This window comes from Osmia bicornis, chromosome 7 (assembly GCF_907164935.1).
Source record: "Osmia bicornis bicornis chromosome 7, iOsmBic2.1, whole genome shotgun sequence".
In the NCBI taxonomy this organism is placed as follows: domain Eukaryota; kingdom Metazoa; phylum Arthropoda; class Insecta; order Hymenoptera; family Megachilidae; genus Osmia; species Osmia bicornis.
The window spans coordinates 4,901,291-4,927,465 of NC_060222.1; the positions used below are offsets into that span (position 1 = coordinate 4,901,291).

The 26,175-nt window shown below is 38.5% G+C and overlaps 1 long non-coding RNA gene across 1 annotated transcript in view; it reads right to left on the reverse strand.

The window, feature by feature from the left end:
• LOC114876958 overlaps positions 1-26,175 on the reverse strand; it is a 131,013-nt gene that overhangs the window by 24,037 nt on the left and 80,801 nt on the right. Inside the window, exons 4-5 of the long non-coding RNA XR_003789479.2 lie at positions 22,823-22,875; positions 13,045-13,134 (exon numbers count right to left, since the gene is read on the reverse strand). This is a non-coding gene — a long non-coding RNA (uncharacterized LOC114876958). The remainder of the gene's footprint in view (positions 1-13,044; positions 13,135-22,822; positions 22,876-26,175) is intronic.

The window sequence follows — 26,175 nt, forward strand, 5'->3', positions numbered from 1 at the left end:
AATAATTAGATAATCTTATAATAAAATTTTTAATTATTGAGATAATTTTTAAAATGTTATTTCAATTATTTGAAAATTTCCAAACAATTCATTTATAACGAAACAAACACACACGACGCATGGTAAAATAAAATAATTTTGACGACGGTTGAACAAACACGAGGATATTCGACGCATTTCCTTGGATCGTTAAATCGACAGGATTCCCTCTGAAAGATATAAGGACTCAGTGTACCGGAACTCGTCATTGGATTTTTACGACGTCGCTGGTCCGAAATAGACCCACGTAAATTCGATCCTTTTCCTAAAGCAGCAGCTTCTCTTTCAGGTAAACAGCGACGCGTATAGGTTTCCCCTGTATACATGATACTTCCGCACGGATTATGATTTAATGCTCGGAATTTATTTGCTCGCAAGATACGGTCGACGAAGCGAGGAAAATTTTCCATTTCCCTGTGCAAACGACGCCCCTGGTTATCATCAGGTAAATAATGGACTGACGTCTCGAAATGACGATCAGTCTGTTTCCATTTGGGAATGATCCGATCGCAAAATGAATTTTTAACACTCCGCATTGTGGCGATGAATATATTTCTATTAAAATCATGACGGAACACTTTCACAAACACTTTCAGTGAAAATTCAGCGAACATCCGAAACGCTATCGGCATCATAGGATATCACGATTCGTCGGATCGTTGGCGAGGAAACGAGATGGGTAAAAAAAGAAGGGAAAGAAGGAAAAGAGAAAAATCGAGCGTCTGCGAGCCATTTCGCCGTACAAAACCGCGTACACAGGACGATGTTTCGTCGGTAAATCTTTGAAGCGCGCCTTGACAAAGGCAGAGACACGAAACGGTGCACGGCTGGCAGCCGGCCGTGGTATAAAAGGCAAGAAACAGCGGCGGGTAGGAAGAATAGGGCTACACATAGGGGGAAAAACCGGGAGGAAGAGAAGGGAATGGAAAGAGGGAACGAGAAAGTTCACCTACTGCCTATCTCTCCTTTCAATAAGATTCCGCGTGAACGGTGGCTCATGCCAGACGCGAAGTCATGCCTACATATTGAGAATTCGAGCTGGCTTCACGGGATCTATTCCACCTTTGTACAGGATCGTTCAAAAAGAAATTCTTCGAACCAAAACTGATGAAAACTTACCTTACTATTTTTGCAATTCGCTTCTTTGTTTCCAAGATATTAATGAAAATTGATCAGAGAGAGGATTTGAAGATTTCAGATTGCACACTTATTTTGTGACATCCTGTACAGAGGGGTAAATTGTGTGATTGTATTACGTAGATCAGGCCTACCTAACTGCTAGAAGAGCCACTGCTCCCACTCTTACTGCTTCAGACTTCCCCCACCATCCAGTAGTGTCAGTAGTGGAATATTGGAAGAGTGGGGGGAGCCGAGCGCGAGCTGTGTGGTGGGGGAAGGCGCCTAACTTAACCTAACCCTAACCTAACCTAATTCTACAATGTATCTTATTTCTAAATTATTGCTATCTAAATGTGTTTGTATAGTCCTTTAACACTTTGACTGCAACGCTAGAATGGAATTGGAAATTCCATTAAGCATTACTTGTCTTTACAAATCTTATTATTATCTTCAAAACAATTCAAGTATTTAATACGAGTATTTCCAATTAAGTAAGTCAAAGAATTCATAATAATATGAGTGATGGATTCCTATTGAAATTCAAGCGACACTCATATATGGGTGACGTGGCGCTCAAAGTGTTAAGGTAAGCTGTTATCTTGAAATAATTAATTAGATTTAATGTAATTTAAATAAATTTTCGTATGATTTAATATTAATATAAGAATTTTCCCAGTTCCCATTGAAGACATTTACACTTCTGACGGTAAATCCAATATCAAACCTTTCAATTTTTCTCACGAATAATAACACCGCCGGAGTATAACACTTCCGAATTTACCCCGAGGTATGTGTACTCTGTTAAGGGAAGTAATTTTTATAAAATATATGATCGAACTAAGAAATACGCCATTTCGGAAACATCCTGTGCAGCTTGAGCAAGAGAGGTATGGCATTCTGATCCTTCTCGATTTGCCAAAACGGCACATCTGGCCCAAGCATTTTCCTTCGTTCAACCATCGACCATGGACTTTTCGTGTATCCGCGTCTTTCCGGGGAACCGATCCTTTTTCCGCTGATTTATCGCGCTGTCGCCAAGATTTTTCTGGTTCCGCGAAAACCCTGCTGATATGAAAACTAGATCCTCGAAAGAAGAATGGCACTGAATCCATTATGGCTGGATTCAGGTTCAATAATTAACACTTCCACGGCGACAAGATTACTTTTTTTTTAAAGTAAGGGGTTAAAATCGTGAAAATTACCTGGAGGAATATTCTTTTTTATTAAAAGATAAAAATCGATTGAAAATCGGTAAGAGACTGTTCCTGCTCCGTAACTACAGAAATGTAAAAATTATGGTCTCGGGTATTACGGGACGATCGTTCACGTTCTTATCTGAGTTTCAGCTCACGAATGGCTTGTCTGTCGCGAGATTCGGTTGACGTGTTGTAGAGGGATTCAGAGGAATTACCGTGATCCCGTGCAACATAAAGGATCGGTCAGGTGTACCGATAGCTAATTTCCTCGACATTATCTCTTCGTAGCACGCTTACCACCAACGACAGTCGCCGCTTCGAGTCTGACGGCTTGCAGATGCTGGCCAACGATATACCCTATCCCCTATCGACTCTTCTTCCAACAGCATTCATTTTCCTAATCGGAATTCAAACATCACTGATCCTCTGATCCAAGAATATCGTTAGAAATTCAAATTCAATATTCCCGGAAATCTTTGTCCCTTCGATCCCGAAAATATCATTATAAGCTGAAATTTCCGAGACCGTGGCCGAACTTCTCCCATTACCCCAGTTCCCTCATTTTCAACCATAACTTTATCTACAAACACACTCGAACCTCTTACCAGACCAACTTCCTCGACACTCGAGACCGACAATTATCCAGCAGCACCGGCCAAATAAACTGTATATCGATCGTGGAAAAGGCGCGTTATCGAGCACTCGTTTAGCATACACCCTGTCATTATCATAATGTATTCGTGGCTAACACAGTGATCCATTTGTTTCCGTATAAATAGTAATCACGGACGGAGGCGACGTTAATGTAACGAACGGTCCCGATGACAGTGTCGTAATTTTAGTTGTTCGTCATCGGTGTTTGCCGATTATCGATTCGCAATCAGTCGTCATTAACACGTTCACAGACTGGGAGATAACTTTGAGAAAATGAAGTTGAAATTCAAGTATTTTGTCATACGAATTCTTGGGGGTATCTTTTTTCCTCTAAATGTGTTTTGAAACGAGATACGAATTTTTAATTAGCGCGGTAATTTCGTGTCAAGCAGGCTTGCTGCATCGAATCTCATGGAATTCCGTTCGAAATTACTCTTGTTTCGACGAGAGAACAGAGCTACAGTTTCCGTGTTCGCGTTTCTCGCTTCGACGTTTCTGTCTATGCACGCTTTACCACCGTGTCGACGGCAGTTTTACATTTTTAATAATGTTTCCCGTGGCGTGATATTAAATTGCGAACATTAACTCGTTAGAACGGCGGAGTCTGCGTCCCTTTCATCCCCGTTGCGTTATACCCTCGTTTGCTACGATTTCGTCTCGTCTTCTCGATATTTCTCGTCGCATTTCACACATTTTTCGATTCGGCAAGATTCTGATTTGTTTGTTCAGCCACCTTCTCCGTTGCACAGTTTCGCTTTTAAAATATCGACAGGCAAAGAGTTTCAAGTTTTGCCGTTGACAAGCTTGTTTCCATCGATCAATTAAGAGGCACGAGAACGACATTACCGTGAAAAATAACAGGAAAATACGATAGAGAAAGGGAAAATATTTCTACCAGCAGCTGCGCATTGTTAATTACAACGATTGTTCATTTAATTTTGTAGACATTCGTCCGTATCCGGTTGTTCGTTTGACGAGAAACAAATATTCGCATTAAGCATCTATATTCCTCGATTCTGTTTTAAATTAACGTTAATTAAACCGTGTCCCATGTTTACGTTCACCCTTGTTTTTCCCCGATCCGCGAAACGTTTCAGGTTTATCCGGTTTTAATATCATTAGGGTGCGGTATTTGCCGATATCGTTGTAAATTATTTTATGTAAACGAATGAAATTTTCAAGAACGAATTTCGAAGCTATTCAATTCGATACCAATTCATAAGAATAATAAATACTGCTAATTTATTAATCAAGATAAATTTTGATTGTTTATCAGCTAGATGTGGATTTATTTGTAATATTGGAAACAGTTTTCTGAATAAAATAAATTTAATACCAAGAGCAAAGAAAATTTTAATTGTTATTAATTCTCATAGGCTGCTTTGATCAGTTACAGGTGAAATTAGAGATTTGGTTTCCAGCTGCGACGTTTGTCGTGCCTGAACGTCTGTCAATGTCGATATTAATCGCGCAATAATACGTGCTAATTTGAATTTACTGTTAATTACGTAATGTCGAGGTAGCAGTTCAAGTTTACTGTTTCCCGTAGATCACGCGAACGTTTATCGCTCATTAATTACGCGTTACCGTAGCCCTGAATTCGACAGATATTTTGATAATTGCATTGGAATCGCATCGATTCGTATTTCACACCTTTCAATCTTTCGTTTATCCGCAAGAACAATTTTAATAACTTGCATTCTTAAATATCAAACCTCCAAGAGGGTAGACGATAATATCTTAAAAAATTTGGCACCAAAATAAAATTCATTATTCACCCTCTTCTACATAAAATTAATTACTCCCATTTCAGCCTTCGATTATTGGTATTAAAGGGTTCGATTACTCCTGAATCTCGTTTAACCGCAATCAAAAGGCCTCTCCATCGGGCGCGTTAAAAGGCAACGGTTAAAGTCCCTTTTAAAATCACAATTTCTTGAGCACGCTTCATCAACAAAAACTTCAGCTGCCTGGTTCAATTTAAAATTCAATCTCTACTTAAATGCGGTTCATTAAGCTTCCTGTCAAAATGTCCGATGTTAATCTCGGGGCCGAATCAAGCCGTCTCTAATCCGTACTGCTAACAGCCACGCCATCGTCGGGTTATTAAGGAATTTTCACGCGCAATGGCTTTGCCAATTTCATTCCTCTCCAGCAATCATCCTCGCGTTATTTGGAATCGCGTTAGAGTTAAATCACTTGACACTGTGATTGCTTTTATAAAAAGAAAGAGAGAGAGAGAAAAAAAGATGAAATATATTCATCTTCAGAATGGGAAAATCAGAAAAGGGAACGGCAACGATGAAGAGGATTCGCGGTCAGTTTTCCCACGAAATTTCCATCCCCTTTTGCAGCGAGCCTGCACCAATAGACCGAGAGGCTTGGACGAATGGGAAACGTTCTCAGGTTGGAATCTCCCCGTTTTCCGGAGGGCAAGCTCGCGTTTCAGTGCCGGTTTTAGAATCGTTCTTACACGAACCTCAGGCACCGAGAACGCGGGCTGCATTTCAATGGCCGGTAATTCTAAACGCTCGCAACCCGTCTGATTACATATTCGCGCGTCCGAATGGCACAAGTATTGCCCATTCTGACCGTTGTACAGACTAATGGCCCCGTTTGTAACCATTGGAATATTATCAATCGTCGCTGCGGAATTCGTAGCGAGTAGCGATCGAACCTCTTGGAAAATTGATTAAGTGGGGAGGAAAATCCGCGAAGCACGCTATTGATTAATTAATCCAGTTACCGCGTAAGCAACGTTTCGATGAATTTCGATTCGTTTTAGCGATAAATTTTTTAAATAACGATCGCAAAATTAATGTACACGCAAATGCGAAGGTTATCTATTAATTATAAAGTATGATAAGACTGTTCGTTCGCGAGTGACGTTTTAATTAGCGGTCGATAGCAATTAAGCCTGGATTCATGGGAACGAGACCGCAGGACCGATTGTTTCGCTTGGCTATCAACAATATTTTCGAGACTCACAATGCCTTTTGTGCGGTCGGGTTTGATAAATTGCTCGTAGCCTCGCTTGACACGGCCACTCTGGATCGTTTGGTAAATATCAGAACCGTGAATCTGCCTGCAATTTGTTCGCTGGTTGTCATTAGGAACTTCAAAAATACACAAACCGTTTGTTGCGGTTTCGATTATGCTACGCATTGGCCACCTGAATCGTTTCGTTCCTCTAACCATCACTTTGGGCACACTATTTAACCAGCGAATTTGAAATTGATGGCTCATTTAATCACGCGCCCCTAAATTAATTTATAAAAAAAAAAAAAGAAATAAAACACGACACCTCAAACCTGTTGCTCGGGAACTTAATCTAATACCGGGATTTGTATCTTGTATCTTAACATCAAACGCGAGCGAAATGAAAATGTAAACCAGACGCTAATTTCCTGTCAACTTACAACACCTCAAAGCTCGCGAAGATTTTCAAAGGCGAGAGAGAGCTTCGCGCGAACAGCCTCTCGATTCTGCTCAATCAACGACCAGCGAACGCGTCGCTAATGGATTCCAGCCTGCCCCGGTAGACCAGGTTTGCATGTAAATCCGTTTGTCAACACGAACGAATTTGAATACTGATCCGGTCGTTCGACGATTGACTCGATCGACGCTGCCTTGCTAATGCGATTTCCAGCCGAGGCGTTTTGTACCGTTATTTGCCCAACAATGTTGCGACAATAAGAGCCGAATCTAGGCTCCATGTTCTACTTCGATTCTATCGATGCATAAAGGGTTAGATTGTTTGCGCGAAGAATACAAAGCTTGACGTTTACACGAGACAATTCGGCAGGTAAACAATCGACAAGAATTTTCTTTTGCAAGATTCAGAATTTACGCTCCGCGGAAAACATACGAAGAGTTTGAATTCAAGAAAACTTGAAGTTAGAGAAAATTTGATGGAAAATTATTATACGCATACGGTGCGTCATCTGTTATATTACACACAGATAGCATAAGACGCATACGGCGCGTCATCTATTATATTACACGCAGATAGCATAAGACGCATACGGTGCGTGTCTAATTAGATTAAGCTTCACGACAGAGGCTGATACAGTTATCGAGCTAAGCAAACTTCCGGTAACATTCACCACGGGTCACGTTCCAGCCGGAGCAAGAGACGATCAAGCCAATCACAGGCCAGCCCCGGAACTAGCTTGATTTTTCGCCTCGGCAGAGCCACCGAAATGCTTCCGGTTGCAGATTTCCTCGCATGCTCGGTGACACGAATTCGCTAGCAAGGCGAGTTGAAAAATACGAGCAGGCTGCGCATTTTCGCGGAACCGTAAAGCTTTGTAAACGCGATTTAGTTGTTTCCTTTATTCGATCGATGGCGCAGAATTTTTATATTGTTATTCTTTTAAAATATAAATGATTATCTGAAAATTCATGCGCTGGAGGTACGAATTTGTGTCCTGTAGATGACAACCGTACATACGGCTGAAAATGTATCACTTTCTACCGTACGGCTGATTATATATCCTCTCGTACTACTTGCCCGGTAATAATCCGCCCTATTCTACTTCCCTGCTCGTATATCATTCCGAGCCATTTGTTTGCTAGCATACCTGCTTATTCTACTTGCATGATCACATATTACCTCACTTCTACTTGTCTGAACATGTACATATACATATGAAATACACTATATTTAAATTTATCATGTGTTTTATATTTAAAATATAACCCACCCTTGGCAGGTTTCTCAGATCGTTTCGTAACCGTTGTCTTCGAAGACGGATCCGTCTTTCCGGCTCATTTACCACGGATTCACCCTGAATACACCCTTCTCAAGAATGGTAAATCCACCCTGGCTGGTGATATGCAGCCTCCTATATGCTTGAATAGACAAGGTCGTACCCTTGTCACCCTTCACTGGCCGGATTTAGATTAATTCACTCTAAATATCACCTCGACGAAAGTTTCTTTAACTAGATCAAACTCGACACTGGGGATTTCAAGTGAACTTAGAAATACGTGGACGGCGAATTGTTCGACTACCATTTTAGAATGTAAAATACTTTGAACAGTTTATTAAAGGTATTTCAGTATACTGTAAATTAAATTCGTTAAAAAAATTAGTTAATAATTTCAAACAAAGAATTTTTAAAATATTTTTCAGGTCTCGTTGGAAGCGTTTTTAATTATATCCAGATGTTCATTATAGAAATTCCACAACGGAGACTGATTTATCTTTGCCTGGATTTAAATGAAATGAAATAGAGGGACGTGAATTAATTTATATTGTTTCGGGGGATCGATCGTGCGCACGCGACTCGAGGAGAATAATTTTGAAACGTTAATTATTTACCGTTTAGAAAGCCATTTACCACGATGACTGAATCTGATTAGAATAGATTCTACGTTTAATTTGTAGAAACGAAATTGAACGAACGCGTTGGTGAGAAACCTAAACGTCTATTAAATTATCATCAATCTATCTGCGCTTCGTTGTTTCAAATTAAACCATGATTAATTTGCGGTCTTTCACGCGCTAAAGCATTATTTCACGCCTCGATTCGTCGAATTTCGGTCAGCTATTAAATTTCCTGATCATGCGTAACTTTGTTATGTATAAATAATTACGCGCCATGCGGTCATTACTGTAAGGCTTTATTCAGAAACCTCAACAAATTAAAGTAATTATAACTGTCATCAAATTCGAGTAAGCAATTTTTATTGGAAAATTATTGGAAGTTTCATGTTTTATGAGATAGCCAGAGAAATTTATAGCTCTGATAAAAAAGACAAAAATTTGTAATTTGAATCGTCAGCTCTCAAATTCGCCAAATAGTACAAGCGTTCAGAAGCAATTTGCATTGCAATAATTTTGTAAAGTATTGAATATTCATGGATTTTTCGAAATTTCTGCTTCAACAAATCATCTATTCAGATATTTGTAAAAAATGTTTTCGACGTCCTGCGAAATATTTTTTGAATTTATTGCAGTTTAAATGGTTTGAAAAAAAGATTCAAAATTGTATCACTATCGAAGAACAAAGAATTCTAATTTATAATTTTAATTTTATACCACATTATAAATTAAAAAAAAAAAAAAAAGATTACAAGATATAGTCCTGCTCTTTGCATTTTTATTGTCGATGGAGAATTTACGAGGGTGAATATATTTATTTGGTCCATTATTCCACAAAACAAATTAGTTATTTTCGAAATTAAAACACGGGATGGGGAAAAAAGCAGGGAGAACGAACGCGACGATTTGTCGCGTCTGGACGGCGTGAAGAATGGCGACGATATGATTCAGTAATTATTAATTAGTCGCGGCTAGCGACTAGCAGGACGAGCGTTCCGCTGCGATTAATGGCGAAAGTTGTCGGCCAGAGGAAAGCGGATGCTGTTGTGCTGCGTTTCTGCCACCGGTCGCATAATAACGTTAATCAAGCATGGCGTTGCCTACGAATTTATGCCTTCCTCGTTTACACGCTCCTACTGTTCGTGCGTCGTCTTCGAACCGCTTCAACTTACAAGCGGGAAAGGAAACAGCCATTTCTCTTTTCACCAGGAAAATAAAGAAAAATCATCTGTTTTCCCTTTGTTAGAATGTTGATTCAATTACTAGCTCTTCAACGACGCAACCGTGAACCGGGGGTTTGTTGTTTAATCGAATCGATTGCAAAGCAACCTCTGGCCACGATGCACGGATGCAATTTATAGCCAACAAATTTGCATAATGACGCTCGGTTGAGTAACAACGCCACGAGTTCGTGTTGCGTTGTAACATTATTATTATCCAGATTTGCTCGAGATCACGGGTTCGCGTGATAATGGCCTCTGAATGGACAAAAGAGAAGCGAACATAATGAACGTGCAAAGCACGTGAAACGTTTGATTACCTTCAACGAAAGCCTTAGAAAAGACAGACCGTTAAATTGCTTTTACAAAGGCTCGCGATGTCTCTGAATATCTAAGATCAAACATTTTGTTTAATGTTTTTTAAATAAAAATAATTCTATTGTTGGAAATTTAATTTAAAAAATTTGAAATATTAAGTTCTTCTACTTGATATTTTACCTAATTAAATTTAGCACTGTACCTTGAATAATTGTAATTACAATCAAAAAGGTGTCTTATTACAGCTGTCCATTTTCAATTTAATAATAAACAAATATGAGCTCAAAGGGTTGAATTTCATTCGTGTATTATATTTCAAAAGCAATTATTTTATAACCTGAAAGATACGAATATATTTCACAGTGAGTGATCGATTAATTTTCGCGAATTATCTGGAATGTTTATTGCCAAACGATTCTCCGTAACACTAAATAACAATCAGCAAATGAAATAGGGAATTTGAATAGCAGCTAGCGTACAAATCCATCGTGGAACACAAGCATTACCTAAATCCTTCAGTCGTTGAAAATTTCAGACCAATGTAATTGGCCAATTAGTAACGATAGTGAATCGATAGCTGTGTATAAATACGCACTTCACTTATTAACGATGCAAAATCCCTTCGATCAGCGATATTACGAACGAAATCAGCCCCCCATTGCTTGCACTCGACCACCGCACGATTTCGGATTCGTCGAAATTCCAGCAACGTGATTAACATAATAAAGTATGTGCATTCAGAGGGACTGGACAGAAATTACTTTGTATTGAACGCGCTCGATGCAATCAACAACCTCTCCAATTTACCCAAAATTTTATTTAACGTTTCTAAAAAAAAAATAATTCTATCGTTGGAAATTTAATTTAAAAAATTTGAAAAATTAAATTCCTCTACTTGATATTTTACCTAATTAAATTTAGCACTCTACTCTGAATAATTGTAATTACAATCAAAACGTGTCTTATTACACCTGTCCAATTTCACTCTGCCAACGTAATTTTGCCAGGATTAATTAGCAAATCTTCAATCATTATTAACACCACCATTATCATCAGTGTAGATAATACCAGTATCATTTTCAACATCAACATCAAGTTAATTAATTTATTATTATGAACACCTTTATTAGAAAATCAACAATGCTTTGAAATTCTCAACAAGTAATAATGAAATTCAGTACTCCAAGAGTGCCTACTACAATAAGAAATAATATCTGAAATGGTGTTTCCACTAGGAGGATATAAAATCCACTTTAGATCCTCGACACGGATCGAAAATAAAAGTTTGATAAATTCAGAAATGGAAAGGGAGATATGCCCTGACGACATTTTGCCATCTTCGGCTTAAGACGTCCTGAAAAATATACGTAACATGGAAAAAGTATCAAAGCGACATGCAGTATTAAAAATCTGAGAAATTTTGATTCTATATAAATCTATATGAATTCTTTTCTTTTAATAAAACATTTTTATAATTCCTATCGTTATCTTCTCATAATTTTTCCTTTAATTTCCTAAAAACTACTACTTTTTTTTTTCAAAAAGGAATAAGTGTACAAATAATGCAAATTGCAAAGAAAAGCTTCCAATCAGTTTAAAACAATATATACTTTAAACAATCCGGCGTTACATCTGGCTGGAAAATTCACCGTTTCACGTCCGTATCCCTTCTAACGATATTCCTCTAACAAGTTCCATTAACAACAGCGCTTAAACTTTCATCCACGAAAGCAGATTAAATTCTTTTTAATCCTCTTCGTTACCCCGTCTTTCCGGCTTGGAGTCTCGCGAACGCGGAGAGCTCGATCTCAAGGGCTAATGCGGCTCTGCTTCGGCTCGAAATTTAATGATCGTCCAAACGTGAACGACAGAGATAGATAAACAAATAAAGAAAAAAAAAAAAGAAATGAAAATTTAAATCGATTATACGATAACGATGGGAATCTTAGACGATAGAGAAAAAGAATTGAAAAAATTCATAATATTATAAATCCTAAAATCAACGAGATATTTTCTAAATATTTCTTCGGGTGAAAATGCTCCCGACTTTTCGAATCCAATATCTTCGCGATTCAAGTAGCATCAGCTAGAAACTCGCGAACATGATCGCGAATGATCGTCACGCGTCTACGAGCTGAAACGCTGTTCGTGCTTTTCTCGAATTTCAAAATCCACGGACGGCCAGGATGGAGTTTCGATTTCACGCTTAACCGCAAGTTTCTTGCGCGTTCGTTTCGTCGAATCCTAGCAAAGGCTGTTTCCAATGCGTACGTATGTACCGTACATATCTGCGAACGCGTTGACCATAGCCACGTAAAGGCGATACGCCAGGATTTCGCCTAACAAACTTCGAGTTTCAGAGTTTTCGATTATCCTACCCACTCTATTATCCGCTAGCCGAATTATCCTAGTCCGTCGAACGTTCTCTGCAACACGGTTAATCCTGTTAACCATTTCCTCGATCCTTATTTTCGACCCATATCTGATCCAGTTGAAATCAAATTCATTTTTGATTTGATTCGAATTGAAGAGAAAAAGAAACGAAAGAAAGATATTGGCTGGTATTTTGAGGGCGAAGAAATTTTCCGTCCTCCTTCGTTTGCGTATCGTTCAAACTTCGGTTATCCAATGGATCTAAATTCGAATTGAAAAAAAAATAAAGAAACGAAAAAAGATATTGGCTGGTATTTTGAGGGCGAAGAAATTTTCCGTTCTGGTTCGTTTGCGTATCGTTCAAACTTCGCTTATCCAATGGATCTAAATTCGAATTGAAAAAGAAAAAAAGAAACGAAAGAAAAATATTGGCTGATATTTTGAGGATGAAGAAATTTTTCAGGATTTATTATATAGAGAAATTTTCCGTCCTCCTTCGTTTGCGTATCGTCTAAGCTTCGGTTACCCAATGGATCTAAATTTAATCGGTTTAGTCCGGCCCCGATTAGCCGGCTTAATCGAGGCTCTCTGCTGTATCACGAAGAGTTTCCCGAGGGAAACGGAGCACCCATCGACTTCCGGCCGACGAACGACCAGCTCCGTTTTCCCTCTCCTCGCCTTCCCTCTAACATTTTCTCATAAATAATCGACGTTTTTCGAAATTTCACGTTGCAAGCTTTCAATTTGCTATCGTAGATTATTATCGTTAAAATTTGTCAGTTCCAGCATTACTCACCGATTCCCGTGGATTCTCTTTTATCGTCTAATTCACCCTCTTATTCCTTCTTCCGCCAACATTTCATTCTTTCCACGACGTTAATCCTCCCTGAAAAAAGAAAGAAAGAAATGTTAACAATGATTTAACGACGTGTCGGTAACAGAACAAACATAAAAGAAACGTTCTCAACGGAGTACGCGATAAGGGAAGTTCAGGTGCGAACAGAAAGAAAGAGGGTAGTTTCTTTTTTTTATGCTACGCCGATTTTATTACACGCATTTCCCTTATTGCTGGTTTTGTTGGCCAACGAAACACTTCTTTGAATTATTATCAAGAGTGGTTCGCAGGGATGAAATGGGTGATTTGCAAGGTAAGAAGAGAAAGGGGGGATGATAAAACGTTGTTTTGTGGCGGACGCTTTTCTTCCGAGAGTCTCAGATAAGTTTATTTACCACCCGTGGCTCTAATTTTGAGTAGAGCTTCTTCTTGGATCTTTCGTTTAATTGCTTGGTTATATGGGCTTCTTTGTGGTAGTTTCTTGGGGATTATGGCTCAGATATTGCACAAAGACATGGATGATTTTTAACTGATACAAACGAGGATGAAAAAGGTGTTCTCCCATTGAATTAATAATTTAATTTTAAAATTCATCTCTCGAATTCATATAACAAATGCAGATTAATTTAAAAAAATAGAAATGGTGTTGTAAGTACTGTGATAATGCTTTAATCAGTTCAAAGTATTTGCCAGTTCTATTTTTTAAAATTAATCTGCATTTGTTATATGAATTCCAAAGATGATTTTTAAAATTAAATTATTAATTCAATGGGAAAACTCCTTTTTCATCCTCGTTTGTATCAGTTAAAAATCATCCTTGTCCTTGTGGAATATCTGAGCCATAATACTGTGATAATGCTTTAATCAGTTCAAAGTATCTGCAGAACAATATCAGCTTTCTTTCTTTAAGATTTCTTATCAGTCTTCCTGTGCCATTGATGAAGCAATATTCATCGAGTTCGTAAAAATAAGCTACTATAAAACGTTTCATTCCCATGAAACTGCTTTTCTCCCCATTGGGACGCCTTAATAATTCCATTAAGATTCCACAAGCGTTTTGTTGTGAAACCTGCGATCGAATGTTTTCATTTCCAATATTGTTCTCGAATTCCTCATCGAGTTTTATTATCCTTCAAATAACATACCTAATACTAATACTAATACTATTTTTAATGAAGGATTACTACACTTCTGATACCAAATCATCAAACCATAATAATTCTATTAAATAGAATCTAAAAATTAATGAAAAATTATTATTTAACTCTAATTAATGTTTTCACTTCCAATATTGTTCTTGAATTTTTCATCGAGTTTTATTATCCTTCAAATAACATAGCTAATACTATTTTTAATGAAGGACTTCTAATATCAAATAATCAAACCATAATAATTTTATTAAAATCGAATAAAAATATTAATGAAAAATTATTATTTAACTCTAATTATCTCGACTCTCGTGTAGATCTTCTTGATCGAAGATTCGAAAGTTAAAGGCGAAGTTAAAGTTTTGACAAAAGTTAGACCGATCCAGAGGAAAATTTTCAACGAAGGGCTTGCAATAACTAACGTTATCTCTTAACACTCGCACGAGCATACTGGTATCTTCCCAGGCTTTTATCGTTCGATGTAAGAATCGAAATTTCTGGACTCACGTCGAGAATTTAAATTAAAATGGTTCTCGGATAATGGTGTGGCATATTGGAGTCGTGTAATCTTCGTAGCCATTGTTCGAATACGAGGAAACCCTTTAGCAGTAACTTCAGAGTTTCTTCTCCTCGAACGACGGAATGGATTTAGAAACATATCCAAAATAATAACAGACAGTTATAATAATAAAAGCAAGAAAACGGGAAAATAAAAAATTTGTTAAGAGACCGAAGACATCCCTTAAAAAAAAATTCTCTTCTTAATAAACAAATCTGATTAAGAATATCCGATTAAATCCAAATCCCTCGTTTTCATTTGAACGTCGACAACAAAACAAACTGGAGGATTCTTTGTCGAAAGAGCAAAGGCGACGTTAGCAGAGCTATAGTTACCTTTATCAGGCTTCCCCGGGAAAGGAAGCCTTACCTTTATGAAAATACACAGAGAGGACGCTTTTGTCCCATCCAGACTGCCATTAACCTCGTGTTTCACGAGCTCAATGCAGGATAGCTCCGTCGTGGTAAAACCGATCCTCCTTAACGAAAACGGAAACAGAAGTCTTCGAAGTACGGGGATGATGGTGAACGCAACAAAAAGGATCCTCGCACGCTTATCCGACGTTTCCTGGCTTCGACACATCCTTTATTTCCGTTCGATTCGAAACGCCCCGGGAATCTTCCTCTCGATTGAGCCTCAATACCCGCAAAATTAGGTTCGCGGGACTTCGATACGGGTTAAAGTACGATTTCGAATTCGCGAAACGTTCCAGCCACGGTATTTTTATTGTTTCGATGAAAAATACGAGTTTTAGTAAACCTTTCTGACACTTATTCTTCGCTCTATTCGAACTTCTATCGCGACAGTGGTAGAGATCGTTAAAAGTCAGACACCCTGAGTTACGGAATTTAATAAGCATTCGAGGTCCGTTGTACGTGTCCGTGGTACTGAAAAGCGATCGTCATAAGTAAAAAACGACGTAATTTCGTAGTAAACTCTCCGTTTAAGAGAAGGAACTTGCGATCTTAATGAACCAGGAATTCAGCTCCTATTGGAAAATATGCTTCCCTCGTAAGCGAGTTATAAAATTTCTCTAAATATTTCACTATCTCTTCCAATATTATCTTTCTAATAAATGAATCATCGTGTCCGACGAAGACAGAAAAATGATTTAAAAATTTCACGAAGTAACAAATCGCAAGAAACGTCGCGATCGTGAGATCTTTTTAAACGGGAAGCCGAGCTTTGAGCGTCGGACGGTCAGCTTTCGCGATACTTAAGTCGAAGGAAAAAGTCTCGAGGGTGAGGCACGATGGAAAGAAAAGTTCGACATTCATGAGAGAATTTTAAAGTTCACGCCCGCGAGAATATGAATGTTTAATGGCCACGACAGCGTGCAGTGAAAACGGAAAGGGGGAAGAAGTTCACGAGAACGTGAGAGCAATTTGATTTTTCTTGTAACGTCCTTTACGAATGTAACTCGACCTCTCGGGTAATTTGCATAATCTGAACAGGAACACTTTCAATCCTGTTCTCGTGTTTTGAACAACTGCTACAAGTCAATAATGTTCTTTATCTTTTTTTTATTATTTATTACAGTGTCAGAAAATTATTGTATTAATGGTAAAAATATGTTGAAACGGTAAGTGGATTATTCTAGCGATTCGTTTATCGAGAAAGGATAATGGCACAAAGAAATTCGCTCGTTCGCCGAAAAGAGCAACTCTGTTCAATTGGATTACTACTAACTGTTACTTAATTACACGCAACAGTAATTCGCCAGGCGAACTTAATTGGGTCCATCTACCGTTTCAAGTTTCATCAGATCTGTTCCTCTGTACGAGGCTCAATCTCCATAAATTAATCAGACACGGAATTGTTGCACCAACTCGTTGCAATAATTATCTTTCCTTGCACTGCACTGTTTCAAACAAGATGACAATTAATCTTATAAGTTCCAAAAGAAAATCATTCAGAACGAAATAATAATGATATTTTATATTGAAATAACAGCCTCGTTAAATTCAATTCCTTTCATTTTTATAAATGAAAAGAGATCCTTACGAAATGATACGGAGAATGAAATTAAAACGAGTGAAAATTGTACAATCTGCATGTTTTAATGAGCTCGATTCATTCGTGTTCAAAGAATGATGGGATCCAAGCTTTGTCTAGAAAATCAAACGTAATTTCTGTTCTATTATCTTGATAAGAATACAATGGAAAATCACTATTGAATTGGTTGAAAGTCAAAAAAAAAAGAATCCTTTGAAATGGTTCACTTTAATTCACTTTTAGATGGGAATTAAAAAGGACTATCATGGAAATGTTTAAATAATATAAATTATTAAGAAAAATTTTGGATTATTTTGCAACATTCAGATGGCAAATGTACCAGAAAAAAAATTTTAAAGATTGCAAAAATATGTTTCATTTGGCACATTATAGTTACACTATATAGAAATAAAGTTTGGCGTTAATTAACAATAAAAACAATCCTAAATTGTATAAACAAAACACGTAGAAAGATAGTGCGAAGTGTGCTTTAAATAATACATTTGGTTGCAAGTCGATAACTCAATCGGTCCCTGAGATACGCCGCTTTGAAGCGCAGCCCTGCAAACGCGCAGGAGGTTGAATGGCAACTGAATTTCAGGAAGCGCCGTGACCTACTTTTCTTCCAGGAATTACTACGCTAGTAGTAGTAAATAGTAGTAAAAAAAAACGTTGATTCAGCGTCTGTCACTGACCAGTTCACGCGAGACATACTTGGGGTGAGTCAATGATAAAGTGTGAGTGAAAGATTTAAGCGTGCGAATGAGAAACTCGATATGAATCAGTGAAAGATTTAAGGGCGCGAGTGAAGGGTTTGAGATGGCTAGGGAAGGGTGCAAGCGAAGGGTGTTCAAGGGCGCGAGTGAAGGGTTTAGGCGTACGAGTGAAAGGTTTAAGTTTGCTAGTGAAAGGTTTAAATTTGCTAGTGAAAGGTTTAAGTTTGCTAGTGAAAGCTTTAAATTTATTAGTAAAAGGTTTAAGTTTTTAATAGTAAAAGGTTTAAGTTTGCTAGTGCATGCTTTAAGTTTGCTAGTGAAAGCTTTAAGTTTTTAATAGTGAAAGGTTTAAATTTGCTAGTGAAAGGTTTAAGTTTGCTAGTGAAAGCTTTAAATTTATTAGTAAAAGGTTTAAGTTTGCTAGTGAAAGGTTTAAGTTTGCTAGTGAAAGCTTTAGGTTTGCTAGTGAAAGGTTTAAGTTTATTAGTAAAAGGTTTAAGTGTAAAGTAAGGGTAGCTTGCGTGGAAACGAAAGGGTGGAAGTGAAAGATTCGAACGTTTGAACATCGAGCGTGCAAATGAAAAATCTAAGCGCGTAAATAAACGATTCAAAAATTACATTATTCTTTTGAATTTAAAATCTGAATAATAAACGCTCTCACGATTTGCTATTAATCGAGGATAAAGGAGACAGCTTTGAAGGTCAATATTTTCTGAAGACACAGAACCTAAGACGGTCAGCTGAAGAAAAATCCCGAAGATTACACGACCGACTCTCGTTGAAGAACAAACTCTCACGCTTTTCTCTCTCCTACAAATCCATTTCCAGTGTACTCGTACCCGAGGAAAATCCCGTAATCCATCTCTTTGTTTCTTACAATTTCCATTCTAACGCAATTCTCGGGGAACACTCGTGGACGTAAAGTGAAACACGAGAAATCCTCTTATGTTAGAACGATGATACCTCAGACGCATGACAGACGCAATTTTCATGTTCCTCGAAACTGTGTAATGAAACATTAGGGGATTGTGCTGAAGACAGCGCGCAAGACAGTCTCAACGAGTTTTGACAAGATGCTTCTCTTTTTTCTTTCTTATTACTAGGAAGAAGCAAGTGCATTCTGGATATTCTTCTTGATAAGACTGAAATAAATTTGATTCCTCGGAACACGAGTTTCAAATTTGCCTATAAGACAAGATTCACTACTATCGCAATATTAATATCAACTGCTTTATCTTTTAACCGAAGTATTTTTTAAAATTACGATCCAAAAAGCTTGGAAATGCCAGCCGAAACGTTGACAAAGTATGAGCAAGGAAATACATATTTCCCTTCCCAATATCCACCTTTCTTCTCTTAAATTTTATTTACCTTCTCCATCTTCGTTTCATTCCTTTTCGTACCTCCTGTTTCTCTTTATCATTGTTCTTTCTCCGACTGAGACAAAGCTGGAAAATTTATGAGGAAAAGTAGGATACCGAGGTGACAGAGTCGAGAACCTTTCCCAGGGAAACATTTGATGGGCTTTAGACGAGATCAAGTTCAATATGTAGCCACGAATCTAAATCGATTCCACAGGATGCGCCCTGTTTCGTTGAAATCGAGTAATAGTCGCGAACTCGAGTATCTCGTTTGATGCGTGCCAAGGCGTGAACGCGCCATTGAAACTTGGATCGATTTTGTCTCTTCTATTTGCGACATAAAACGTAAATAAATAATCCTTTATTAATAATATTAAATTTTACACTCGTGATATTTATCTTAACTACAGCAACGACACGATTCCCCTGAATCGAGTCATTTTCATATGCACCCTGACGCGTTTCTTACATTTTCCCGGGGGTTATTTTTGCTCCGGCAGTTGCCGAAGTCGCTTTCTTTCTGTTTAACTTGCCAGATCTTTCCCTTAATGTTTCCTTAGTTCCCGGTTTCCCTTATTTTCGTCACGATCTCGGTACTTTCATTCGAGTCGCTTTCTTCTCGATTCCTATCTTACTTCATTCTCATTTTTATTTTCGCCAACTACGTGTTACCACTGCTCTGCTTATAAACACAAACAGCTCTTTATTCTTTCTCGTTTGCTTTGTTCCATTTAAAAGCGTTATAAACTGTATTATGGCGCAAACAAAAGCAGGGAAATAAATGATTCTGAATAAAACAAATAAAAATTCGAAAACTAGAATAAAGAAAATTATTATCCTAAAATTGTATGCAATTTAATCACTGTCTGGAAGTTTGAAATTTATATGAAAATCTCGAGTATCACGAAAGATAGAAGAATTTCATTTAAAGGACGATGATGAATGAAATTCAACATGCTTGCAAATTACAAGATTCCTCTCTGGATACATTCGTTGAAAACTCGTAGCAAGGTTCGCCTGGAAACGCAGGATTAGAAATGGTAGCCATGCAAAACGTCAGACATCATCATCAATATGCATAACCTGGAAAACGACCAAACACACCGGTATCGGTGCCCTAGGATACTATTAGGAAAGGAACTAGCACGTTTTGCATTCTCTTTGACCCTTAAATTCGAGCCTGGAAACGTAACGTGGTCGAAGGTGTTTCCACGACTACGCTTGAAACGCAAATCTCCTCTGATATCGAAGGACAGAGAATTCCTCTCATTTTCCACTTCTTTCTTCTTCTTCTTGTTCCTTTGCCGAGGAACACGTCGATTCGTCGACTCCTTTTCAGTGTTCATAGTGAAACGAGAAAGAAATGATAGGCTTCTTTCAGAGAGGAGCCTTTTTCAATTTATCCACGAACCGGTGGTTTAAAGTAATTTTTCAAAGTCTAAAATTCTAGAATTGTACAGCAGAGAGGTTGAAAAGTTTGGAATTTTAAAAATATTTCTTGCTGAAAAGAAAACGAACGTTCGAGTTCGCAATTTTCTATCGTGAAATTTTTGTTTCAATTCTGTTCGATTCACTGGGAGAACCGGGGACACTGACAAAACTCGATTCACTCGTCGAGCATGTTCTTTGGCTTTCTTTTAGCGCTGCATAACGTTGGATCATTTTGATAGATGAATGGATCTGGTCGCGATAAAGTGCAAAGTTGCCGCGTTCGTCGAGCGAGAAAGTTAGTTATTCAGAGGTCGTGGAAAGTTCGTCGGTAGCCGAATTGAAAAATTGAAAAGTTTCGTCCGAGTTGCTCCAAGCAGAGTGCCTTGTTCTCTTCCCTTTTTCTTATTAGTTTAATCGACGAACGAGGAGAAGGGAAATTTCGTGAATAAATATTTTCACTCGGAGCTGGGATTCAATTTGCGAGAACCATTTCGAAGAAGGCAAACAAAGAACAATACAGTAACTACAAACATAACAAAAATTTCCTACAGTTCAAGAGTTACAAATCATTGGGAATTCTATAGCCTCGGGGTAAAAAGAAAAGAATTTGTAAAATTCGATGCCCTGTGGACAGGAATTGCAGGAGGTCAACAACTGTCGCAGATGTAACTGATAATCAGAGAAATTCAATGGAGCGCGTTAGGAGAATGGGAAAGAGTGCATACACGAGTAACGATCCTTCGAATCCATTCTCGTTACAGTGTGAAACGAGGCTGACACGACGTCGGTCCGAAGTGAAACTCCCTTGCTCGTGGAAGAAATGCTCCTTTGGGAGGAGCCATTTCCACGGAGCCAATCGGCCTGTCCGCTTGCGTAAAGCTTGACGACCCATAACGCAATTTTTCAAGCACGTCGGACCACTGTCCTCTTACCAGACGAGAGAACGAACCTTCCTCTCTCGCATACCTGAAAGATCAAAAGATAGAAGAAGGAACCCTAGAACGTGATACACGTTCTCTTCTCCATCTCCATTTTATTTTCCCAGACGAGTATGTACTCGACGAAATATCAAGGAAAATGTTAAACAAGAAAAGAGTAGGAGAGCAATCGTAAAAAGTTTGTCAAAAGTCCTCGAGATCAGTAGTATAACTCAATAATTAAAGTAGCACACTAAGTAATTTCCTGTAACACGCTAGGAACACGAGTTACAACAGACTCGATGATCGTCGTCGAATGCAAAACATGTGCTTAATTTATTCATACACCGGTAGAGAAAGCCGATAATGGCGGTTCTTCGTCGATTCTGTGAGTCGTGTAATTAGTCGTGCAAAAGGCTTGTAGGAGAAAACGAGTTGGTTGGTTGAAAACCGCTCCCGAGGGATCGACACCGGATGCAAGAAGCCGGATATCCGTTTTGTAGGTGGGGAAGAAAGGAAACGAAGAAGAAATTCAGACAGAATTGTCGTTAACCTGTGGGTTGTTTCGGTTAATGAGCTACACGACCACCCTTTTGTCATTAAGGGGTTACGCTTAGTTGGGATCGGGAACTTTTTTTGCCGCCCTAATAAACATTTACTATGAAGTGAAATATACCATCGAAAAATACATGTTTTAAAGTAGTTTTAAGAATTCTTTAAAAGTAAAATGTTAAATAATGAGGGAGATACAGCTCTTCTCGAGATCATTTGCAAACCGCTTATTTGAAATCAAAACCAAAGAAGATTGAGTTAGTATATTGTATTCTTAAGGGCCTGAACGAAGGGTTTTGCGAAATTTTGACTTTCACCAAAACGACAACAATTTTACTGAAAAATCCGGTTTTTGAAGTGGTCAAATTTTGTTTCCTTTGCGATAAAAAATAAATTTTTCAGCGGAATTAAAAATCCTTCGTTCAGACCCTTAATAATACAATATACTAACTCAATTTTCTTTGGTTTTGATTTCAAAACCTTTTATTTTTAAAAAAATCTTAAAACTACTTTAAAATGTGTATTTTTCGATGGTATATTTCACTTCATAGTAAAAATCTTGAAAATTACCCGATCCCAACTAGGCGTAATCCCTTAAGGTTAAAAATTTTCCTGTAACTCAGCGTGGGAAAAATTAGTTTCTCTTTCATAAAATTTCAAAAGACAAACGGATGTTCGAAGCACCACGTATATATTCATTAAACGTTCAATTTACTTTGCTCGTTGCAATAAACATCGCTTTGGTTTCGAAGGAATTTTCTCGCCGTACGTAAACCTGCTTGTTAAACACAGGGGTATTATTAACCGAGCATATAACTCTATACCACGTTAATTCAATCTGATTACGTTGAAAACGAAGTATCCCGCAAAATCGCTAATCTGATCCTGGACGTAGCGAGCAGAAAATATCCGCTTAATTCTGAGGAGAACACCTAAATCACTTATACTTCCGGAAAGGTTGTTAAATTGCTTGAAAATGGGTTCTGTAACGCGTTTACGAAATACCAACGCGATTCCCAACTCGTTGAAAAATAAATTCTAAAAAAAAGAGAAAACTTACTGTGAAGAAGGAAAAACAGATCCGTTTGGTCTCACCCTGTCCATGGCGCCCATCTGTCAACAGAAAAACAATCTTTATATTATTTTACTGAAATTTCTGAATATTCCATATTTTTACAGACAGGCTAGTGAGAAAATTGTTAAAATCATGAAATATTTCGCGACTGGTAACGAAAGTCAGCAAAGCTCAGACCCATCATCCGAGCAACAAGTGCCTTTTTTAGACGGTCTGGTAAAATCTGAAACGTTGCGAGCGGGCGGATCGTTATCTAGAAAATTAATCAACCGTCTAGCATGGTGAAAGGGCCGACCGAGCTTGGTAACCCTAGAACGTAACGAGGCGAAACTTCGTTAACCTTAAAGCGTGAACATTGAGATTCGTGGTATTCTGTTCGTGTCTCATCCAGCTTCTGATAATGATATATTAATTCGGAGGAATTAGATTTCCCGGGGAATGAATAATTGTTTAGTTTAACAATACCTACAATTCCAAAGTCAAATATTGAATTTCAGATAATGTTATTTTCACACCGATATAATTAATTTTATTGCCTGACGTTATTGCTGGTCGATAAATATTGAACAGTTAACTTCGAGAGGATTCACGGATATTTCAGGATAGCAGTTAAGGAAATTTCAAGCAGTAAAGCGTCGGCGAGTTAATGGGAATACTTTGGAGTAATTAGATCTTCATAATCGATTCCGTAGCGACGGGTTTAATCGATCGCGAGACGTACAACTCATGATTGCGCGGCCTAATGAGCCGAAACTTCATTAACCTTGCAGCACTGAAGTCCGGCTACAAACAGCGCCGGCTTCGCGTAACCGTCTCGACGATAACGAACTTAGTACGCCAAACTACGTAGAACTTGAAGTAACTTGTTTTTGTAATTAACAAGGGTACAATAACAGATGAATTTCGCTAACGCGGCCAATCGAAAGTTCGATGAAATCCTTGGCAAGAATTCTAATCTAAATATAAAAGTAACAGAATTCCATTGTAGCAGCCGCGAGAATTCGACCGATCGATTTTTATTAAAAGAATAAATTTCCCTTCTGAAATTATTCGTTCGCGTAGAAGTAACTTGTTTTTGTAATTAACAAGGGTACAATAACAGATGAATTTCGCTAACGCGGCCAATCGAAAGTTCGATGAAATCCTTCGCAAGAATTCTAATCTAAATATAAAAGTAACAGAATTCCATTGTAGCAGCCGCGAGAATTCGACCGATCGATTTTTATTAAAAGAATAAATTTCCCTCCTGAAATTATTCGTTCGCGTGCGTTACCGTTGAAAGTGTAAGTTTTCATGGGGAACAAATGATGTAGATTTAAGTCGGTCGTGAAAGAAAGGGCGGCGCTCGTTTTGCATAGCAAAAGTCGAGGCTTAAAGGGGTTAATCACACACTTAAAGGTTAATGTACATCAGCGGGCGGCGCGGTATCAGTAATACGAGTATATACACCCATGAATATGTACATTATGTGTGTATACATATACGCGGTTGTGTGTACACCGGGTACATATATGCAGCTGTTCACTGCACGCAAATTATTACACTCTGCTTTGACGAAGCCTCTAAAGCGGCGACGGGTTAAGGATATACCATCAAAAGGAATCTCATCAAAATATCTTCGGGGCGCGTTCGACATTCTACGTAAACGGATCATCCTTTCTCAGTTAGAACATTTTCAAAGTTACTATAATACCCCGGCTGTATTAACGATATAATGTTTACACGGAATAACGACGCGACGGTCGAGAAAGGTTGAAAGAAGAGGGATGGAAATGAAGGGGAAAATTGACGATAGTAGGAAAAGTATTTTCCGATATTGGAAAAGGTATAAGGGAGCCATAAACTTCGGCCGGACTGGCCGGACAAGATTGCTGTTCGATTTTTCTCAGGCACAGCTGGATCTCCTTTGGCCAGACAGCATCGGTACAGGGTCAAAATAGACGGGATTGGGTCAATAGATGGTCCGACTGGTGCAATGGAGAACGGATACCGAAGATTGTCAGTCGAGTAGCATAGGCTGAACCAGCTATTCTCAACTGCCGGTCCGCGGAGAATTTTTACTTGTCCGCGTTAAAAAATTTTCTTATTGAAAAAAATAATAAAATTACAAAATAAAAATATTTTTAACTAATTTTAAATTTATGATTAGCACGGCACTGAAGACAAATTCCTGTAATGCAGTTATTCTCAACCGCCGGTCCGTGGAGAATTTTCACTTGTTCATGTTGAAAAATTTTCTTATTTAAAAAAAAATAATAAAATTTTAATTTATAAAATTACGAAAAATATTTTTAATTAATTTTAAATTTACATAATTTATGATCAGCACGGCACTGAAGACAAATTCCTGTAATGCAGCTACTCTCAACCGCCTGTCCGCGGGTCAAAGAATGTTGAGAAACGCTGGGCTGAGCAATCACAGGTGAGTAGATAAGTAGAATAGATCAGCGGATGATCAGGCGAGTAGAGTAACAGGTACTCTAACCGCAGAAACGGAATAAGTACACTGTGTGGTTAGACTAATAGAATTCTCTACGTGACCGGACAAGTTGAATAGCGAGCCGACCGTGAATCCGTACACCCCGCGCATAGTTCACCGATACGATTCTACATCCCCCGGGCGTGTAACTCGGCAGGCGATAAAGAAGTGGATAAAAAAAAAAGGTAAAGTTCGCGTATTCAGGTGTAAAACTATCTCGCAGATGCAAATGCGGCTCGCATATATCAGCGAAGCAGCGTCCGCAGTTGTATGCACTTTTGCGCGCAACTAACAAATTGCCGGCTCGCGCGTACGTCTCTGCTGGTTCGCTTGCTCGCATATATTCCGCCAGCACGTACAATTACTTTCCTCCCTACAAACAGAAGTTACACGCGCCTGTGCTCGATACCGATATAGCGAACAGAAATTACGCGCGACTTCCGCGAAATTTGCCGATTAAAACGTCTTGCTCAGCGTCCGATGAATCGCGAGGATGAAATAAAGTTGACAGAGAAAATCGCGAGGGAAAGATGGAAAGTCGACAGAGAGATGGTAATCGTTACCAATTCACCGAGGCGTCGAACTAATTACAACGGGGCGGGCTAATTGCGGGCCGATGAAACGTGCGCGTTTTCAAGCCGCTTAGATCGCGAGCATTCACCGCGATACGCCGGCCCGCCGCGTGTAGATTACGGCGCGGACGGAACCGTGTACGGGCTATCGTATCGAAGGCACAATTCCATCGCGCACGTCCCCGCAGAAGCGGTAATTGTGCACGCACACGCGCGTAAAATCGTACACGGTACCGTTTGCACGCGGCAATCTGATAAATGGAACCGGTACCTACATCATCCGACGA